Genomic DNA, 21,588 nt, shown 5'->3' on the forward strand with positions numbered 1-21,588 from the left:
AAGGCAAAATAAGAAGCAACAGATGGAAACTAATCAAGGAGAGAAACAACCTAGGACTAAGGAGAAACTTCCTGACAGTGAGGGACAATTGATCAGTGAAACAACTTGCCCTCAGAAGTTGTCGGTGCTCCATCACTGGAGTTCTTCAAGAAAAGATTTACCTGACCATTTATTCAGGATGGAATGAGGATTCCTGTCTTGGAAGGAATAGAAGACCTCCGAGGTCCCTTCCAGCTCTATGATACTATTTCTATTTCATTTACACATAGAGTAGCAACCTACATAGCTGCCTGGTTCAGGAAGCAGACAGCCACCTAATATTCACACATATGGAATTACATAGATGAATGAATAATGTTAGCATGCTAGCAATGTAATTAAGAAATACTTCAAAATACATTGTTGGTTATTGTATCAACTGGCCCTAAACCCCAACATGTTTTTTTCCCCTTCTGTTCAACCCTGTCTTGATTATCAGACACAAAGTAATAGGATTATTTAAGACAGGAGAGCAGTTCTTTCAACTGGTTTATCCAATTTTTTCCTTATTTTTAGTTGGGCCACATGAATTAAAAGGAGCATATCCTAACTTTCATGGGATGGGGGAACATTCCAAATTTAAATTCTAGTTCTCCCCCACCTCCAGTTGACAAGCAGGTCAACAACTACTACATGCATCAACACTGTTTTTTTTTCCAAAGCAAGCCGTAACTAATTTTGTTTCCTATTAAAAAGAACAAAACATACGACTTTACTTCTCCAATTGCAACGTCTGGGTTGCAATATCACCTTCCTTTGCACCACAACCCAACAACCATCTCATTCAGTCAAGCACACCAATACATCCGTCAATCGACGCCAGAGGAACCGATTGGCCAACAAATCTATATCTTCAGAAGATTTAAACGTTACGAAGTGCAAGAATAATGTTCATCAATGTGGAAAGTAGATTACAAGAAAGGAAATCTTTTCATGTTGCCTGCTGGGAAGGTTGCACTTTTCCCTATAAATAAATCTGGTTCTACATTTCAGCGCAGAAGTCCCAAGGAAAGCTTTCATTATTCAGTTAACTTTGCCAGACAATATCAGATGTCAAGTTACAGTCTTACATGATGTCCCTCCCAAACTCTGTTATCACAACTGTACTCTTTTTGTAGCCCTGCCTTACAACTGAATAGCTTAGTTGCTCCCCTCAAGGAGATGAACTAGAGTCAAAGGTGCCACTTGTGGATGTCTACTCTGGAGCAAAAATTTAAATTTCCTCCCTAGATGATTAAGGGACACAGTGGCTCAGGGGCTAAGATGCTGAGCTTGTCGATCAGAAAGGTCAGCAGTTCAGCGGTTTGAATCCCTAGCGCCACGTAACGGAGTGAACTCCCGTTATTAGTCCCAGTTTCTGCCAACCTAGCAGCTTGAAAGCATGTAAAAATGCAAGTAGAAAAATAAGAACCACCTTTGGTGGGAAGGTAACAGCATTCCGTGTGCCTTCGGCATTGAGTCATGCTGGCCACATGACCACGGAGACGTCTTTGGACAGTGCTGGCTCTTCGGCTTTGAAATGGAGACGGGCACCGCCCCCCAGAATCGGGAACGAGTATCACATATGTGTGAGGGGAACTTTTACTTTACCTAGATGATAGAGCCACCAGATCCTAAATCTTCATTTGTAAGAGTCAACATAGACACTTAGACACTGGCACTTTATAATCCCTTGGTAAGACCATACCTAGAATATTGCATCTAATTTTGGTCATCACAATATAAAAAAGATCTTGAGACACTGGAAAGAATGCAGAGAAGAGCGACAAAGATAATTGGAGGCTACAATATATTAAGAACGGTTGCAGGAATTCAGTATGTCTAGTCTAGGGAAAAGGAGTAGGGCTGTCATGATAGCAGTGTTCCAGAATTTGAGGGTCTGCCACAAAAAAGAGGGGGCCAACTTATTTCCCAAAGCACCAGAAGGCAAGACAAGAAGCAATGGATGGAAACTGAACAGAGAAGCAACCAAATTTCCTAACAATAAGAACAATCAACCAGTGGAACGACTTGCCTCCAGATGTTGTGGGTACTCCAACATTGGAGGATTTTAAGAAGAGACTGGACAGTCGTAACAAGCAAAGCCCATGTCCATTACTGAAATCAATCCCCCCAGGATTAGGTCCTTGCTGTTCTGCATTTAATAACCGAGAAAATGAAAAAATAAGAAAATATTGGATAGCAGAAAGGTGGGACTAGATGTGAACTGTAATGTTTCTTAAACTATCCAATGCATCATTTCACTAATCTCTTCAAACATTGCATTCAACAGTGAAATCCATACCTCCCACCCACTCAACATTTCCAGAATATCCATGAAACATAAATCTTGACTGGGGTTGTATCCAAGACACATTTGTGCATTAAAAAAAAACAGAACATGAGATTAGCAGGGTTCCAAAAGTCACTACCATAATTAACAAGCTGTTAAGTGTTATTAGTATCTGGCCTGCTGATTTTTCTGATTATTAAAGAAGGGGTAAGCCATAAATATCCCATACCCTTTACAGTTTACACTGCTGCTCTGTTAGAGGAAAAATACTAATCACTCTGTTTTTGAAGTAACCGATATTATGTAGACAAGGGAGAGCATCAAGAGTTGGCACAGATAATGGCCTCAGTAGGCACATTCTGGGTACTATTAAAGGCAGCAAAGTGGAAAATGGGCCAATTTATGCATGTACATTTTCCTATCTTTTCAGTCCTCTCAAATGGATGCAAGAGGAATGTTCTGATAAATTAGGGATTCATTAAAAAGGTGGGTTGCATTTGATTTTTCATCTCCGCTAGAAAACTGGGTTGAGTCGCTCTGATGTTTATCCGATCCATCCTAGTTATCAGTTTTATGTGGTTCAACTGAATTTGCAGACCTACTGAGCAAAAACTTCAAAACATTTCTTTCTTCACTCTATGCAGTGAAACTTTTCACCATGTTTATGGTGCTGCAAGAATGCAGATCAAAATCAATGTCAACAAATGATTTGTAGCTGTAGATAATCACTACCTCGGTTCTTCCTGATCTTTGAGACTGATGATATATATGAAACCTTCCTAAAACAAAGCTAAACCCAAACCCAAATTTATTCCTACACTCCAAAAATCCATTTATAATGCCATTTATGATGAAAAAAAAAACATTGATACAGTTTCAGATCATGGACAAATAACAAACGCTAAAGCATCTAGCCATTTCTAACATGAATTTCGAAGTTATTTATCTAGTATATTTCCTCTAATGTCAAACACACACACACACACACACACAAATCTAAAGGAAAGTTACTGTCTCCATTGGAAACCAGAAAATGAAGGGGAGGTGGTGGTGGAAATCACATCACGACTCTTCCAAACAAAACGGAGGCGTCTAATTTTAGATAGTTTAATCCCCTCCTTACTCAACACACATTAAATTACAGTATATATACCATTCTCACTCACAGAGAAGAGTAAATGAGGGAGCGATCAATCAGTTTTGCATTTCCTGGGAGACTGGTGACTACTGGGGTCTCTTTGGAACCCCTAAATTGTTCCAGAGCTCTGGACAATTCTTTTATTATACTGACCATTCCTAGCATGCCTTCTAATACTGACACTTGATGTTCAAATCTTTATTTACCATCATAGATCAACATAAACACTTGATACTAAAATTTTGAAAGGTGTTTGCAAAAGGTAGTGTTATTAACCTGCTTCCTCCTAATTTTCCAGTCCCCAATGAAAGCATTATTTCTATCCTCGAACTTTACCTTGTGTATCTCATTCTCACCATCTTCACCAAATAGTATCCTTCCTTCCAATGTAAATTCAATTTGTAACAAATAGCTTCCCCTTCCATATATTTCTCACATTTAAATATATTTTCTGAAGAAGAAAATCTTTTTGGATCTGAAAGTCCACATGCTATCCGGTTGATCTTACAGAATTAGAATTCAGTTTCTCCTGTGAACGTGCTTATAAAAGACCAACGGAATTAACTAAAGCTATAAACACAGCCATTCTCAAATGCCTAAGCCTGTCATTGTGCTATTCCCACAATCATAACAACTCTAGCAGTTAAGCTCCCAGCTCTATTTTCCAATAGCAAACTTCCACGTGTCGGATTACTAATCCTAGGTAAATTACCTCAAAGACAAAGAAATAATCTTTTTTTTAAATGTCCTAAAAGGCAATCTGAAAATACCACCGCTAAAGAAACAGTAATAATCCTGTACTAAAAATACTATCAAAGAAAATCTTTTTCCACCTCTGCTTCAGTCTCAGATAATAAAAATCAAGCACATTTATTTCTGTTTCAATGCAAAGCAAGAATTGCTTACCTAATTTTCAGGTCTGAAGTCAGAGTAATTTAAGCATTTATGCTATACATCCCAAGAAAGTTAAGGATTTCTTCTTATACACAGCAAAATGTCAATATTCTAAACTGTTTTTATCTTCCTTTACTGAAGCATGTGAATCTTCTTCTTTGCTGTACAAACAGAAGACTCACACCCTTCAATATAAATGAAATAGGATATACACAGTAAACATTTAATTATCATTCTACGTACAAGGAATGGGATAGTTGCAGCCATCCTATAATTATAATTCTACATAAATGGAACCGGATATATACCGGAGCTATTATGTTTACACGAAACAGGAACACATAGTGCATTTCGCAAAAAGCAAAGCTGGCATTTTCACCCAAAACATTTTACTTTGAAAGGGGCAAGAGGGCTCTTAGATTTGATGGCCATAAAATAAAAGAGGTAAACCAGCTTTCCTGGATGTGGGGAGAGAGAGGAGGGAGAAGTGTCTAAAATGCAGATTGAGTTTCTTCCCGAGGGAAACTCTGTGGACGGGTAGACGGGTGGGCATCGACTCATACAACTACCCTGTGCCTGATTTAAAATGCCTGACAAAATGAGAATTTAGGATAGGTATATTGAGATGAAAACAAGCTGGAAGAAGCAACCTGAACCCAGTCTGTTGATGGAGATTGGGGGGAATCGGAAGATCACAACATCTCCTGCCACCAAGAAGGGTATCCTTGTACTTGTAGGGTTTTCAAGAAGAGACTGGACAGCTGTTTGTCTGGGATGGAATAAGGTCTCTTGCCTTGGGCAAGGGGTTGGACTAGAAGACCTCCAAGGTCTCTTCCAGTGCTTTGATTCTATGTCTCATCAGCACATCAGGAGGGGGGGGGGGTCCATACGGCTTTCCTTTTGTGGGCATCTCCCAAAAGGGGACCCCCCCCGCCCTTTTCCCAATGTGCCCTCACCACTCTCTCCCAGGGCTTCCCCCTTCCTGCCCTCCTTGGGGAACCCGAATGAATGAAACCAGCCCCATCATCTACTCCTATCCTCCACGTTCTCCTGCTGAGCTACTTCGGGAGGTGCCCACGGCTCTAAATTGGGCACCTCCAGGTCCTTGTTTGCCCCGAGAGATGGGGAGGCAGTGCCAATCCCGGGCAAAGGTTCCAGGATGGCAGGGATGCAGGGGGAAGCTGAGAAAACCTGTTTCCCTCAAGGATCATCCTAACAATCGCCATCCCAGTCCCAGTGACATCAATAGCTAATAATAACAATTGCAATAACAGCAATAATAACAACAATAATAACAATAGCAATAATAATAGTAGTAATAACAATAATAGTAATAATAATAGTAATAATAATAATAGCAATAACAGCAACGCCAATAACAATAATAGCAGCTTTTTATTGCTAGGTCCATTAATAGGAGTAGCAGCAGCATCCCGAAAGCCAAAAAGGCTCTGCATCCCGGGCGGACCGGCGGACCCCCAACTCTGATGCCTCCCCCCAGGAACCTCCCCCTCCAGAAAATGGTGAGGGTCGCCGACCCCTCCCCGCTAGAGGGCTTGGGGGACTTCAGCGCCCCCTCCCCCGGGGACCCACCACTACCACCACCATCAGGCAGCCGGCTGCCCTCTTTTCCCGCAAGTCCCGCTCACCGGAGGCGGAGGAGGCCGGTCACGGTGCCGGCAGCGGCAGCCTCCCGTCACACGCGGCTCCGCCACCAGCTGAACCAGCAGCCGCCACCGCCGCGCCTCGCGCCCCGCCGGGGAGAAGCGCGCCGACCGCCATCTTGGCCGAGGGGAGGGGCGTGCGGGGGGAGTGGGCGGAGCCACGGGCGCCATGGAAACCGGCCCGCCGGAGGTGGGGAGGGGCGGTGCGCGCCCTTCAGTTATGAGGGGTGGGGGGGCCTAGCAGAGCCCCCTCCCCCCCCTCAGAAGAAGGGGGTCTATAGAATCCCCAGAGGAATGAGAGACACAGAATTAATCCCTAATACAGGAGAAGAGTTGTGGCTCAGGGTTGACATGTGGGGTCTTCGATGGTCCCTGAGCTTGTTTTCTGGCAGATGTTTCATGACCCACCTAGGGAACACCATCAGTGGGAGGAGGGAGTTGGGTTTGTGAGTAGAGAGAGGAGGAGGAGGAGGGAGGAGGAGGAAGACGAAGAAGAAGTAGTACAGCTGCTACTACTACTACTGCTACTACTACTACTGAGGGGTCCTTGGTGCTCTCTGAGGTTGCTTGTTTTCTTGCAGACATTTCATGACCCAACTAGGGAACACCATCAGTGCTAGAAGGGAGTGGGGTTTGTGCGAGGGGAAGATGTTGAGGAGGAGGAGGAGGAGGAGGAGGAGGAGGAGGAGGAGGAGGAGGAGAACTACTACTACTACTACTACTACTACTACTACTACTACTACTACTACTACTACTACTACTACTACTACTGAGGGGTCCTTGGTGCTTTCTGAGCTTGCTGGTTTTCTTGCAGACGTTTCATGACCCAACTAGGAAACATCAACAGTGTTGGAATGGGGTGGGGTATGCAGAGAGAAGGAGAAGGGGTATGGTGTCCTTGGTGCTCTCTGGGCTTGGTGGCTTTCATGCAGATGTTTCATGAGCCAACCACATAACATCATCAGTTCTGCAAAGGGTTGGAGTGCACTGATGATGTTACCTAGTTTGGGTAATGAAACTTCTGCAAGAAAACCAGCAAGCTCAGAGAGCACCAAGGACCCCTCATAGTATGAATCACCTGGAATAATGAGAAAATCCTTGGGGGCAGGCAGTTCAAACTGATTAAGGGGTTCATAGACACCCCTAAGGTGTTTTTCCATACTTTCCTTGAGAAAGAGGGGGGGGTGTCGGGGTCAGGCAGGAGGCCAGAGCAGATCATCTTATGAAGCACCCCTGAAATAATGTGGGGGTCCTGGGTTACAGCCAGGAGTGAGTGCTCAAAGGGGTTCATAGTATGCAACAGACCTAAGTATTGGGGTACCCTCATATTACTGAGCACCCCATACAATGGCGACAGCAGGAGGGACCATCCAAGGAGAGATCTAAGATTCAGCATCCAGAAATAAGGGGGGATCATATTCAAACCCCTGCAAAATAATGGCTTTGTGTACAACTGAACACCTCTGAAAAATGAGGGGTGGCTGGCAGCAGTCCAGAAGGGACACTCCTTCCAATGCCCTGAATTATGGAGGGGGCTCCACAGGAGTGAGAGAGAGAGAGATGTGGGGTTCCTAGTCTTGGTCCCTGAGAAGTAGAGGAGAACTTTACATTTAAGTCTCCTAAATTACGTTGAGCTTCTTGTGCAGAAGGGGGTCAGATACTGCAAGGTTGCAGGAACTAGGCATTGGTAATCTAGGGAAGAGAAGGACCAGGGGAGACAGGATAGCAGTCTTCCAATATTTGAGGGGCTGCCACAGAGCGGAGGGGGTCAAGCTATTCTCCAAGGCATCAGAAGGCCAGACAAGAAACAATGGATGGAAACTGATCAAGGAGAGGTTCAACCTGGAAATAAGGAGGAACTTTCTGACAGTGAGAACCATCAACCCATGGAACAGAAGTTGTCTTCGGAAGTTGTGGGAGCTTCATCACTGGGGACTTTCAAAAAAAGATTGGACAGAGATTACCGTAGTCAGAAATGATGTGGGGTCTCCTGCTTGAGCGGGGGGGGGGGGTTGAACTAGATGACCTATAAGGTCCCTTCCAACTCTGTTAATCTGTTAAAACAAGGATTCTTCCTTCAGGCACTCCCAATTAGGGGGAGAAAATCCATATTATATAATAACTGGTCTTGTCAGATTGAAACAGTGTGCAGATTTTTGTCAATATAAATGAATGATTACATGGAAGCCTCTGGGCAAAAGGGAGAAATATGTATTTATAAAGGGGGGGGAGGTCTGTCCAGCTGGAAAAACAATGACATGCTTTCATCCCGGAAGGAACAGATGCATGGAGGAAAGTCCTGGAGAATTTATAAAGGGGAAGTTGGATTAAACATTCACCCCCCTTACTCTCTCCTATGACCTCCATATGTTTGGGGGTAATTGCCAACTTCCAAAGAAATTGCGTAGTATAGATCCGTGATGGCAAACCTAAGAAAGAAAGCCTCTGGAGCCTGGGGAGGGTGAAAAACGGGTCCACCGTGTCATCGTGCACCAAAAGCAGGGGGAGGCTTTCAAGAAGAGACTGGACTGCCATCTGTCAGAAATGTTGAAGTGTCTCCTGCTTGGGTGGGAGGTTAGACTAGATGACCCACAGGGTCCCATTTCTGACAGATGGCAGTCCAGTCTCTTCTTGAAAGCTTCCAGTGATGAAGTTCCCGCAACTTCGGAAGGCTCTTCAATTGGTTTATTGTTTTCACTGTCAGAAAATATCTCCTTATTTCCAGGTTGAATCTCTCCTTGGTCAGCTTCCACCCATTATTCAGATGCTCAAGATGTAATTAGATTAGCTGATATCAGTGAAGAATAGATCTAATCAACTTTGATTATTAATTCAGTGGGAAAATAGAGAGCAGGTCAATGGTAGGAGGTGGACCTGACTCCATGGGGCTCAGTCCATGATGTTTGAAGAGCCACAAAGATGACTGGGGAGCTGAAGGCTAAAACAATTGCAGAAATTGGGCATGTCTAGTGAAAAGAAGGATTAAGAGGGGCTGCCACAGAGAGGCACCAGAAGGCAAGACAAGAAGGAATGGATGGAAACTAATCAAGGAGAGAAACAACTTAAAACTAAGGAGAAATTTCCTGACAATGAGAATCAGTGGAAGGACTTGACTTCAGAAGCTGGGGGTGCTCCATCACTGGAGGTTTTTAAAAAGAGACTGGACAGCCATTTGTCTGAAATGGTGGAGGGTCTTCTGCTTGAGCATGGGGTTGGACTAGAAGACCTCCAAGGCCCCTTCCAATTCTGTAGTCTGTTATTCTAAAGGCTGCAATGTTTATTAAAAAAAAGGATTTCTGCATAGATTTTCTCCCAGATGAAATGTCAAAAGCTGTACATGGTTATTGTTTTGTATTTGGCTTATTTTGTTCCAGGAAGGAACTCAGTATGCTTACTGAAATGTACTTAAAAATCTGCGTGACGAGGCTCAACATTATTGTCTCTCTTCAAAATATTAATTGCAGCAGTTCTGGTTTGCAGACTGATGTTATTAGCAACACAAATGGCTTTTTGGCATAGAACAGTGATGGATATTTATAATGGAAGACAGTCACCATATATTGAAATATTCATGTAGAATTTTCATAGATGTATGTGCATCGATTAATATATTTTCTCTCTGTTTTTCTTTATAGTTTTTTGTTTCCTTTTAAAAATAATTTTGTGTAATGTTTATTTTTTTTAAAGTTGAATTCAGTTAATAAAACCATTTTTTTAAAGTTGAAGTTTTAACCGCATTAGGCACAGGGGTTATATCTATGTGTACGTGACTGTTTGGTATGGCATTGATCCTGCGTGGAGAAGAACAAAGAAGCAAACATTTCTAACATAAACAGTGAGCAAATGTAATATTTCTTATTTCAAACAGCTAATTGGCTCAGCCCTTTCCTCTCGTTCTCTTAGGATGCTTAAAGGTTATACAAAATGAGACTTTTGGCTTGCGATCTGCCTATTAAAATTCAGACTATAATGCCAAGAAAAGCTCTAGGTCTGTTTGTCAAGAAATTTAGCATTGATCCCTCAGAGCTTATATTTGATGGGAATTGATTAACTTTAAACCAAGCAAAGAAAAGTATATTTGAATGTAGGAGTAATGATGGGGCAAGACTTAAAACAGCAGCTTTAAATATCTTTGTTTCTACAAAAATATTTTGTTTGTTTTGTTTCTACAAAAGCAAGTTTGGGAAAGCAATGACACTGGCTTGACATTCATAAAAGAGGAAAGCAGATATTAGTTATGGATGGGGACAAAAGATACTCAACTTACAACCCCAATTAAACCCAAAATTTCTGTTGATAAGCAAGAAACTTAAGCGAGTTGGCATCAATAACCTTTCTTGCCACAGTTGTGTCACATGACCCCAGGATACCGCAAGGGTAAGAATTTTGATCACATGATGTGACCCTGGGGATGCTGCAGTGGTCATTGTTGTGAAAAATGGTCATAATTCACTTTTTTCAGTGTCTTCGTAACTTTGAACAGTTGTAAGCCTTCTAATACTACCTGTATTAGAAGTCATTTGCAGCACAAATGGCAGTGAGTGAAATTGAAAAGCTATTCAATATTTAGTGGGAAGCCCCACTGATTTTGTGGGGACGTGGAGGCTCAGTGGCTAAGACCCTGAGCGTGTCAATCAGAAATGTCGGTCGTTTGGCGGTTCGAATCCCTAGCACCACATAACAGAATCAGCTCCCGTGACTTGTCCCAGCTTCTGCCAACCTAGCAGTTTGGAGGCATGTAAAAAAATGCAAGTAGAAAAATAGGAACCACCTTTGGTGGGAAGGGAGCACCATTCCATGCACCTTTGAGGTTTAGTCATGCCAGCCACATGACCACGGAGACGTCTTCGGACAGCGCTGGCTCTTCGGCTTTGAAATGGAAATGAGCATCACCCCTTAGAGTCGGGAACGACTAGCACATATGTGGGAGGGAAACCTTTCCCTTTACCTGCACTGATTTTAGAGACGTGAATGAGTGAAACTCCTCATCCAACAGCATGTTATGGTGATCGTGTCTTTTAGAATTGCAAGATCCTTTTGGGTTGTTGTTTTTTTAGCAGCAATCAGAGGCCCCAATTAGAGAAAGTAGCTTTTAAAATTCTAATGCACAGGTAGTACTCAATTTACAACCACAACTGAGCCCAAAATTTATGTTGTTAAGTGAGACATTTGTCAAGTGAGTCTTGTCCCATTTTACAACCTTTCTCAGTTGTTAAGTGAATCACTGCAGTGGATGAGTTGTTAAGTGAATCTGGCTTCCCCATTGCGGGTGAGGTTGCAACAGGGGATCACATGACCCTAGGACACAGCAACCGTCATAAATATGAAACAGTTACCAAGTATCTGAAGTTTGATCACATGATTATGGGGATGTTGCAAAGGTCGTAACTGTGGAAAACGGTCATAAGTCACTTTTTTCAGTGGCATTGTAACTTTGAATGGTCACTAAACGAACTGTTGTTTGTATTTCTCTGTTCTGTTAAATAAGCTTGCAAGTATTCCATTTTCCAATTGTTTTTACATCAGGTGCGGAATAAAGTCATAGTTTATTTTCATTGCAATAGAGAGAATACCCTCCCGTTTGTAAGAACTGACCTTAACAGAAAAATTCGTCATCTATCCTTCAACAGATTAACAAAGTTGGAAGGGACCTTGTAGGTCATCTAGTCCAATTTCGTTGTATTTAAGTACAATGACAATAAAGATTATACTTATAGTCCAACCTCCCACCCGAGCAGGAGACCCTACACCATTTCTGACAGATGGCAGTCCAGTCTTTTCTTGAAAGCCTCCAGTGATGAAGCTCCCACAACTTCTGAAGGCAACTTCTGTTCCATGGGTTGATTGTTCTCACTGTCAGAAAGTTCCTCCTTATTTCCAGGTTGAATCTCTCCTTGGTCAGTTTCCATCCATTATTCCTTGTCTGGCCTTCAGGCCTCCTTATTTGAAAATGCTGACTTTGGATCTGGGGTGGGTTCCGGCAGGCACTATTGCCTGTTTGCTCATGTGCGCGCCGAGCACTTGCGCTTGATGTACGTGCATGCACAGTGCTATTAAAATTGTTGTTTTTATGTGCAAAACTGAAAAACAAGATGGCGGCATCTCGGGCAGCGCCTGGAGAACTGGTTCAGGGACATGGCAGGCCTGGGTCACTTCCGGTTCCAGTGACCCAGGCCACCAAATCACCACTGGCTCGGCCAAACCAGTCCGAACCGGTAGGAATCCACCATTGCTTTGCATAAGATACTTTAGAGATCGAGATGAAATCTAAAGGCCCACAGGATCCCTATAGGAGCAGAGCAAAAAATGTGGTGAGAACACTCCAAAGTTGAAGAAAACTTTTGAGAAGAACGCGTAGAAAGGAACTAACTTACTCTTGCCAGAAAAAGCAACTTTAAGTGGGATGAGAGGCAAATAAGGTCAGGGTGGAACTAGAGAAGTTCAGTGTTATTATAGAGAGAGGGGGGGGGAATCAAGAATTCCTGGAGAAAGACAATCACTCTAAGAAAACAAGAGAAAATCTGAATAAACGATATGAAAAATAGATCCGGTATAGAAATATCCAGACAGTCAGGGAGGTCTGTTGGAGGTCAAAAAATCAAGGTGACGGCCACATCCATGGGATTTACAAACACACACAGACACACACACACCACTCTCACCATCCCCAGTCCCTCAATGTATGATCACAATTGGGCCCAAAACTTCTGACGCTAAACAAGACTGAGTCTTAAGTGAGTCCCAGGACATTGCAACCGTCATAAATATGAGCCAGGTGCCAAGCTTCCATGGGGGATCCTGCAATGGTCATAAGTATGAGGAAAGGCCCTAAGTCACTTTTGTTTTCGGTGCAGTTGTAACTTCAAATATCACTAAATCAATAGTTGTAAGTTGAGGACTTCTTATATCTACATAGCTTGCTTTTTCCTCCTGGAATTAAGCCGTAACAGGCAAATATTGTTGTGAACACAGCAATGATGCTGGGCTGCCACGTCCCAAATCAAGATCACGTGAAGTATTACTACCACTTTATAAAACCCTAGTAAGACCAGACATGGAATTGTTGTTGTTAGTTACGAAGTCGTGTCCGATCCATCGCGACCCCATGGACAACATTCATCCAGGCCTTCCTGTCCTCTACCACCCCCCAGAGTCCATTTAAGCTTACACCAACTGCTTTGGTGACTCCATCCAGCCACCTCATTCTCTATCGTCCCCTTCTTCTTTTGCCCTACATCGTTCCCAGTATGAGGCTCTTCTCCAGCGAGTCCTTCCTTCTCATTAGGTGGCCAAAGTCTTTGAGTTTCCTCTTCAGGATCTGGCCTTCTAGAGAGCAGCCAGGGTTGATCTCCTCTAGGACTGACCGGTTGGATGGCCTTGCAATCCAAGGGACTTGCAGAAGTCTTCTCCAGCACCAGAGTTCAAAGGCCTCCATTCTTCGGTGCTCAGCCTTTCTTATGGTCCAACCTCCACAGCCATACATTGCAACTGGGAAAACCATAGCCTTGACTATATGCACCTGAAATACTGCAATCAATTTTGGTCACCATACTACAAAAAAGACGTTGAGACTTTGGAAAAAGTTCAGAGAAGAGCAACTAAAATGATCAAAGGCCTGGAGACTAAACCATAGGAAGAACGGCTGCAGGTTTTGGGTTCAGCCAGTCTAAAGAAAAGAAGAATTAGTGATAACATGATAGCAGTCTTCCAGTACTTGAGGGGTGCCAGAAAGAAGAGGCGGTCAAGCTATTCTCCAAAGCACCAGAGGGAAGTACAAAAAAAAAATGGTTGGAAACTAATCAAAGAGAGAAGCAATCTGGAATTAAGGAGAAACTTCCTAACAGTGAGGACAGCATTTGAGAAGCTGCTAGTGGACTAGCTTGCCTGCAGAAATCGTGGGTTCTCCATCACTGGAGGTTTTTAAGAAGAGACTGGCCAGTCACTTGTCTGGAATGGGATAGGTGGACTAGAAGACTTCCAAGGTCCCTTCCAGCTATATTCTATTCTATTCTATTCTATTCTATTCTATTCTATTCTATTCTATTCCTATTCCTATTCCTATTCCTATTCCTATTCCTATTCCTATTCCTATTCAAACATCACTAAACCAATAGTTGTAAGTTGAGGACTAAGTTGAGGACTACTCTACATACCCATAGCTTGCTTTTTCCTCCTGGAATTAAGCCGTAACAGGCAAATATTGTTGTGAATGCACCAATAATTCTGGGCTGCCAAGTCAATTTGACAGGCTGAAAAAGTTCAGAATCTTGTAACCAAGCCCTTGAGTGGCAACTCTTAATCTCCTTTCTGAAACACTTTTCATTTGCAAAGGACATTCCCAGTGGATAATCTGCCATGTTTATGGATTCAAGATAAAGGTATTTTATTGATAGTTGTAGACATTCCCGTTCCTTCCCAGACTTTCTTCTTTTAAATTCGAAAGGAAGAAGCAGTTACTGCGGTACAGATTTTTTTACAAGATAATTTCACAGTGGCTGGCATCCCAAATCCTTCTGCCTTCCTTCCATGTTAACCGTTTCCTAGTATTCACGTGATGCTCTGCTTCTGCCACAATTAATACATTTATACATGTTGCCTGCCATTGTTCTAATCATCTCCAGCAGTGGAAGAAGGCACATTAAGGATAATTCAGCCCTCGAAAGGCAGCATGGTGGCTGATGCCAATGGGCCCACCCACATCAACAGCTGCTTTTGATTAATCCACTTCTGCAAAAGCGGCTAATGAATATTCTGCCCCATGAAGGGCCAGCTTTCTCTAGCAGAAACCTGATCTTTCTTTCCTGTTGCTAATCAGGAGGGAGAAAAAGTTAAAATGCGGAAACCATTCAATATGCAGAAGAAAAATCAGCAATCTGCCCAGCGCAGTTGTGGAGCAATTGTGGAACAGTTGTGGGGCTGCCCCAGAGAGGAGGGAGTCAAGCTCTTTTCCAAAGTACCCAAAGGCCAGACAAGGAGCAATGGATGGAAACTGATCAAGGAGAGATTCAACCTAAAACTAAGGAGAAATGTTCTGACAATCAACCCATGGAACAGAAGTTGCCTTCGAAAGTTGTAGGAGCTTCATCACTGGAGGCTTTCAAGAAAAGACTGGACTGCCATCTGTCAGAAAAATAGTGCAGGGTCTTGGGTGGGGGGTTGGACTAGATGACCTACAAGGTCAATGTATTGTGTTACATTGAGACTTTGGAAAGAGTGCAAAGAAGAGCGCAAAGAGCTAAAATATATGAAGAACGGTTGCAGGAACTGGGCATGGCTAATCTAGGGAAGAGAAGGACCAGGGGAGACATGATAGCAGTCTTCCAATATTTGAGGGGCTGCCACAGAGAAGTGGAGGTCAAGCTATTCTCCAAAGCACCTGAAGGCCAGACAAGGAATAATGGATAGAAACGAAACAAGGAGAGATTCAACCTGGAAATAAGGAGAAAATTCCTGACAGTGAGAACAATCAACCAATGGAACATCAGAAGGTGTGGGAGCTTCATCCCTGGGAGCTTTCAAGAAGAGACTGGATTGCCTTCTATCAGAAATGGGGTAGGATCTGCTTGGGTATGGGGTTGGACCAGATGACCTAAAAGGTCTCTTACAACTCTTAATCTGAAGAAGAAGCAACTCAAACTGGTGTGAGTTATCACTTTACACTTGTTCCCAAGGGAAATTGGCAGTTTTATTTTATCCCTTCAACCAATATAATCAGGACTCCCCAATGAAATAGAAAACCAAATTCCATTCAAATCAGGTCTCAGGAGGGAAAAACAAAACCACGACTTTCTTTGTTGGAGAAAACAGCAGATAGTCTGTTGACCCCTGATCTGAAGACATTCCAGAAATACATCTTTGACACATGCCCTGTCTGGGATAAAGAAAGAGCTTGCAATGTTCCTGTTGATGGATTGACATTTCAGAAGCACGCCGCAGACCGGCTGATGACATTTGCAGCACAGATTTTCCTGGGGCTGTTCAAGCCCAAAGGAAATGTTTGGCTGAGTTGTCTTCTTTTATAATTGCACAGAGGAAATGGGTGTGACCCCTGGCCACATATTTGGGATTTGGAAGTCGTTTTCAAGAGGTGGCCTTTCTCCAGCTCTTGGCTGCTGCTGAAAAGAAACACACAACTTTTGCACACCGATCTGTGCCAGAAGAGGCTACCTCTGGAAACATCCTATCCTTCCATCCCACCCCCATCTAGTCTCAACTGTCCGTACCTTTCCTTCCAACACTCCCAACATCATCAGAATTGATGAAGCTTCTTGGGTGAGAAGGGAAATGTTTTATTCTTCCTCAAGGAAAAAAATAGCCTACTTGCCTTTTGAAGAAAAAAAGCATATTTGAGGGAATTATGATAACTATGGATGATTGAGAATTTTCTCAGGCTTTATAAGTCAGTTTGTATTAGTGAGTGCTACTAACAGAAGGCATTTCTGATCTCACCCAGGACCACGATGAGTAGCTTCCCTCCTTCTTATTCATTCTCATTGCAGGATCCCTGAAAATCCAGAGGGATACAATCAAGATCAAGGGAGGTACTAATACTACTCTATAAAGCCTTAGTAAGGCCACACCTAGAGTACTGCATCCAGTTTTGGTCCCCACACTATAAAAAAGATGTTCAGACTCTAGAAAGAGTGTAGAGAAGACAACCAAGATGATTAGGGGACTGGAGGCTCAAACATACGATGAACAGTTGCAGGAACTGGGCATGGCTAATCTAGGGAAGAGAAGGACCAGGGGAGACATGATAGCAGTCTTCCAATATTTGAGGAGCTGCCACAGAGAGGAGGGAGTCAAGCTATTTTCCAAGGCACCTGAAGGGCAGACAAGGAATAATGAATGGAAACTGATCAAGGAGAGATTCAACCTAGAAATAAGATTTTTTTTGACATTGAGAGCCATCAACCCATGGAACAGAAGTTGCATTCGGAAGTTGTGGGAGCTTCATCACTGGAAGCTTTCAAGAAGAGACTGGACTGCAGAAATGGTGTAGGATCTCCTGTTTTGGGGGGGGGTTGGACTAGATGATCTACAAGGTCCCTTTCAACTCTGTTAATCTGTAATAAAACCCAACCTGGCACAGTTTTTATCTATTTGTGTACCTGCAACATTTTAAAATCTTGAGATTATCACAAAAGGAAACAAGATTTAGATCCTGAGTAGCGAAATGCTCCAGGGACTGCTTGCAAGCGGTCAGCGTCCACCGAATCCCAGTCTGTCCTACATTTTTGACTAAATCATCACTTAGGAAATGTTTCTGGCACGTTCAGCTTGCCCCGTCTGAAAAAAAATAATAGGAACCAGCTGCTAAAACACAAAAGCAGGAAGGCAAGGCACAGCCGCTTTTTGGAAATGGGAACGTAGAGAGCGAAGAATGTGAAAATCAGGAATTCATTATGAAACCTCTTTGACATTACAAAAATGTCCACCCTCCTGGAGAACTGCTGTCTCTCCAACAACAATATACTTTTTTTGACTTAAGTTGCAAAAATGTGCCATGCAGGAGAAATTAGGGCAAGGATCAATTTTCTCTTTTTTTGGCTAAGAATCAGTTAAGCGAAATGTTCCCCTTTCAGTTGCATGGAGAGTGTGAGTGTGAGTCTGTGCTTTACGTTACAACCACAATTTCCATTGCTAATTAAGACGTTAAGTGAGTTTGGCCTCATTTTACGATCTTTCTTGTGGCAGTTTCATTACGTGAATCACTGCCGTTGTTAAGTTTAATAACACATACTTGTTCGATGACTCTGGCTTCCCTCTTGACTTTGCAGGTCACAAAAGGGGATCACTTAACCCCAGGACACTGCAACCGTCATAAATACGAGTCACTTGCCAAGGGCCTGACTTTTGATCGTGTGAGATGTTGCAACAGTCGTGTGAAAATTGGTCATAAGTCATTTTTTCCCCCAGTGCCATGGTAATTTTGAATGGTCACTCAACAAATGGCTGTAATAGGTAATCCTCGATTTACAATCCAAATGTCTGTTGTTAAGTGAGACATTTGTTAAGTGAGCTTTGCTCTATTTTACAACATTTCTTAGCTCATTTATGAAGTGAATCACCGCAGCTGTTAAGTAAGTAACGTGGGTGTTATATAAATCTGGCTCCCCCATTGAATTTGCTTGTCAGAAGGTCACAGGAGGGAATCACTGTGACTGTCATAAATGTGAGTCAATTGCCAAGCGTCTGAATTTTGAGTACATGATCTCGGGGCCTCTGCAAAAGTCATAAGTGTGAGAAACGGTCATAAGTCCCTTGTACCTGTGCTGGTGTAACTTTGAATTGTCACCTTTGTAAGTTAAGGACCATACTTGTATATATATTGTCTCTGTTCTCTCTGTGGGTGTCTACACACTCCTGTGCATTCCCCCCACTATAGACAAAGGGAACTGCCTCCCTGCCAGATCACAGGGGGGATGTTAGAAAGAGAATCAGGAAATCTCCATCCTGACATCCGTGGTAATCATTTCGTTCTAATTAGGATGAGAAATGTCCATCATTATATCATCATCCCTCTAAGTAAGGATCATTGCCATGGTGACAGGATTAAAATTAGGCAACTTGCATGAATTCACAAGGGTTGCAGCATCCCAAGGTCATGGAACCCCCAGAGAGTTTCCGATCAAGATGAAGGGAGGTATTAATACCACTCCATAAAGTACTGCATCCAGTTTTGGTCACCACATTATAAAAAAGATGTTGAGACTCTAGAAAAAGTGCAGAGAAGAGCAACCAGGATGATTAGGGGACTGGAGGCTAAAAGATATGAAGAACGCTTGCAGGAACTGGGCATGGCTAGTCTAGTGAAGAGAAGGACCAGAGGAGATATGACAGCAGTGTTCCAATATTTGAGGTGCTGCCACAAAGAAGAAGGGGTCTAGCTATTTTCCAAGGCACCTGAAGGCCAAACAAGGAACAATGGATGGGAACTGAACAAGGGAAGATTCAACTTGGAAATAAGGAGGAATTTTTGACAGTGAGGACAACCAACCAATGGAACAGAAGTTGCCTTCAGAAGTTGTGGGAGCTTCATCACTGGAGGTTTTCAAGAAGAGACTGGACTGCAATCTGTCGGAAATGGTGTAGGGTTTCCTGCTTGGGTGGGGGGTTGGACTAGATGACCTCCAAGGTCCCTTCCAACTCTGTTAATCTGCAAGCAAAGGCATAGGGAAAACCAAGATTCTCTTAACAACCTAAGTCAGTGTTTCTCAACCTTGGCAACTTGAAGATGTCCGGACTTCAACTCCCAGAATTCCCCAGCCAGCATTCGCTGGCTGGGGAATTCTGGGAGTTGAAGTCCGGACATCTTCAAGTTGCCAAGGTTGAGAAACACTGACCTAAGTAAAAGAGGTCATAAAATCAGGTTGGACTTATTTAACAACCACAGGGCTTATCAAGTTCTGGTCTCAATTGTGGTTGTAAGCCAAGCACTACTTGTATAATGACTACTTTACCCAAATAACACAATGCACTACTTGCATTTCAGAACATGAAATATAGTAAAACAATATACAGAAAGTTCTCAACTTATAACAGTTCATTTAGTGACTGTTCGAAGTTAAAAACATTGCTCCAAAAGGTGGCTTATGACCGTTTTCCACACTTATAACCGTCGAAGCATCCCCATACTCTTCCGATTTACATTCAGACGCTTGACAACTGAGTCACATTTGTGACGGTCGCAATGTCCCGGAGTCATGTGATCCCCTTTTGCGACCTTCGGAGAAGCAAAACCAACAGAGGGAAGCCAGATTCACTTAACAACCCTGTGACTCACTTAACAACTGCAGTGAATTCACTTAACAAATCTGGTGAAAAAATGGGGTCAAACACTCTTAACGAATTTCTCACTTAACAAACATAAATTTTGGGCTCAGTTGTGGCCGTATGTCAAGGACTACCTGTCTAAGGGAGGGAGGAAAAGGCAGCACTCGGATTGCACAGTGGGAGCCACCATCTGGCTTTTTGGACCAGGCTGTTGTGCCTGTCGGCGGCCGGCCCTCCAGCAGCCAGCGCAGAGGAAGAAGCGTGGGAATCAGGGTCAGCATCGTCAACCTGGGAGCTCCAAGGGGGAAGAGGGAATGGAGCTGGCAGAGAGAGAGACAGAGAGAGAGACAGAGACAGAGAGACAGAGAGAGACAGAGACAGAGGCGGAGCCTGGGCCGTCAGATGGAGAGTCAACAGCTGCTAGGTCTGGAGGTGGCTGATGATGAAGAGGAGGAACATCTGGGTCCAGTGCCTGATGTGCGGATATGCAGAAGGCAGAGGAGAGGAGAGGAGAGCAGTGGAAAACTATGGGCTGGTCCTCGGGACAGAAGAGCCACCGCTGCTAGCAAAGCCCCACCCTAGCTCTGGGAATAAAAGGCAGGGGGCGGAGATGAATAGATGTGGAAGACAGCTATTCATCTCTCTGTCGGACAGACGTGTTAGCCTGCTAGAGAAACTTTTTGCCGGAGCTGGCAGCCCTCCTAATAAAGGAATCTTTTGCGTTCACGTCAGAGGGTTTGTGGCGTTTGGGGAGCTGGATCAGAACACAGAGCCTGCAGATCCCTCTGCTGCCAAGGCTGCTGTGGGAATCCTTGGAAATCTTTTGCTGGTTGTGCACGAGAGATTTTCCATCTCCATGGCGACCGTCTGTGCCTCTCCTTCGGAGAAGGAGGCCTTTGCACAGGAAGAAGTTTGCCAATGTGGCTTCTGAAAGAGGATGCTGTGGCTTCCTTCGTCCTTTCTGCGGGCTTTGCGTTCCGCAATCACAGCCATTGGTGGAGGGTCCGGCCAAACCCCTTTCGGCATTTTCTGACGCAGGGATCCAAACCAACCAGAGCAGCTGAGTTTTTCCTTTCCGTAAACATCCAAGGGCAAAAACATTGACAGGTAGCCCTCGGGAGCCAAAGATTTCTGTTGCTAGCCAAGGCCATTAAGTGAGCTTTGTCCCATTTTACAACCTTTCTGGTCACCGTGGGTAAGGGAATCGCTGCAGTTGTTAAGTTAGGGACACGGTTGTTGTATCATGTTTTAACAAAATAGGTGTAAAATATCGATGGAGGAGAATAGTTGTAGCTCAGGGTTGAAATGAGGGGTCCTTGGTGCTCTCTGAGCTTGGTGGTTTTCCTGCAGACCAGTGTGGGTTCTCCCTGGTACGGTATGGCCCAGTGGTGGGCTAGGGATCCCGTTCCAACCGGTACAGTTGGAACGTGCCCGGCAGCAACCACATACACATGCATGCAACGTGTGCATGCGTCTTAGCGCCTCCGTGGCACTCCAGCTGCTCCGCAGAGCATTGCACAGGTGCTGTATGCACCATGTGCATGCACGAAAGCGCAGAAGCCTTAAAAGACGGGTAAGGAGCTTGGGCGGGTGGGTGGGCCCTCCGGAACAGTATCCGGTACGTGGGATCGGGGTGTACCGGGCAGGCTCCAGTACGCCGGATTGGGGCATACCGCCTGCAACCCACCACTGGTACGCCCATACCGATAGTAGCTGGGAGCAGCTGACAGCGTACTGGTTCGGTGGCTCGTTTGACCCACCTACCTGCCCGCCCGCATTCTATACCTGTTTTTAAATCAACCGGC

The 21,588-nt window shown here is 43.9% G+C and overlaps 1 protein-coding gene across 1 annotated transcript in view; it reads right to left on the reverse strand.

The window, feature by feature from the left end:
* DENND4A (DENN domain containing 4A) overlaps positions 1 to 6,123 on the reverse strand; it is a 92,825-nt gene extending 86,702 nt beyond the window's left edge. Inside the window, exon 1 of the mRNA XM_087704376.1 lies at positions 5,993 to 6,123. The gene's annotated coding sequence lies outside the window, so the exon portion shown is untranslated. The remainder of the gene's footprint in view (positions 1 to 5,992) is intronic.
* Between the last annotated feature and the right edge of the window lie 15,465 nt (positions 6,124 to 21,588).

The sequence above is a fragment of the Thamnophis sirtalis genome, unplaced genomic scaffold (genome assembly GCF_051295495.1).
Source record: "Thamnophis sirtalis isolate CommonGarterSnake01/CBP01778 unplaced genomic scaffold, rThaSir2_p1.2 scaffold_2, whole genome shotgun sequence".
NCBI classification, from domain to species: Eukaryota; Metazoa; Chordata; class Lepidosauria; order Squamata; family Natricidae; genus Thamnophis; species Thamnophis sirtalis.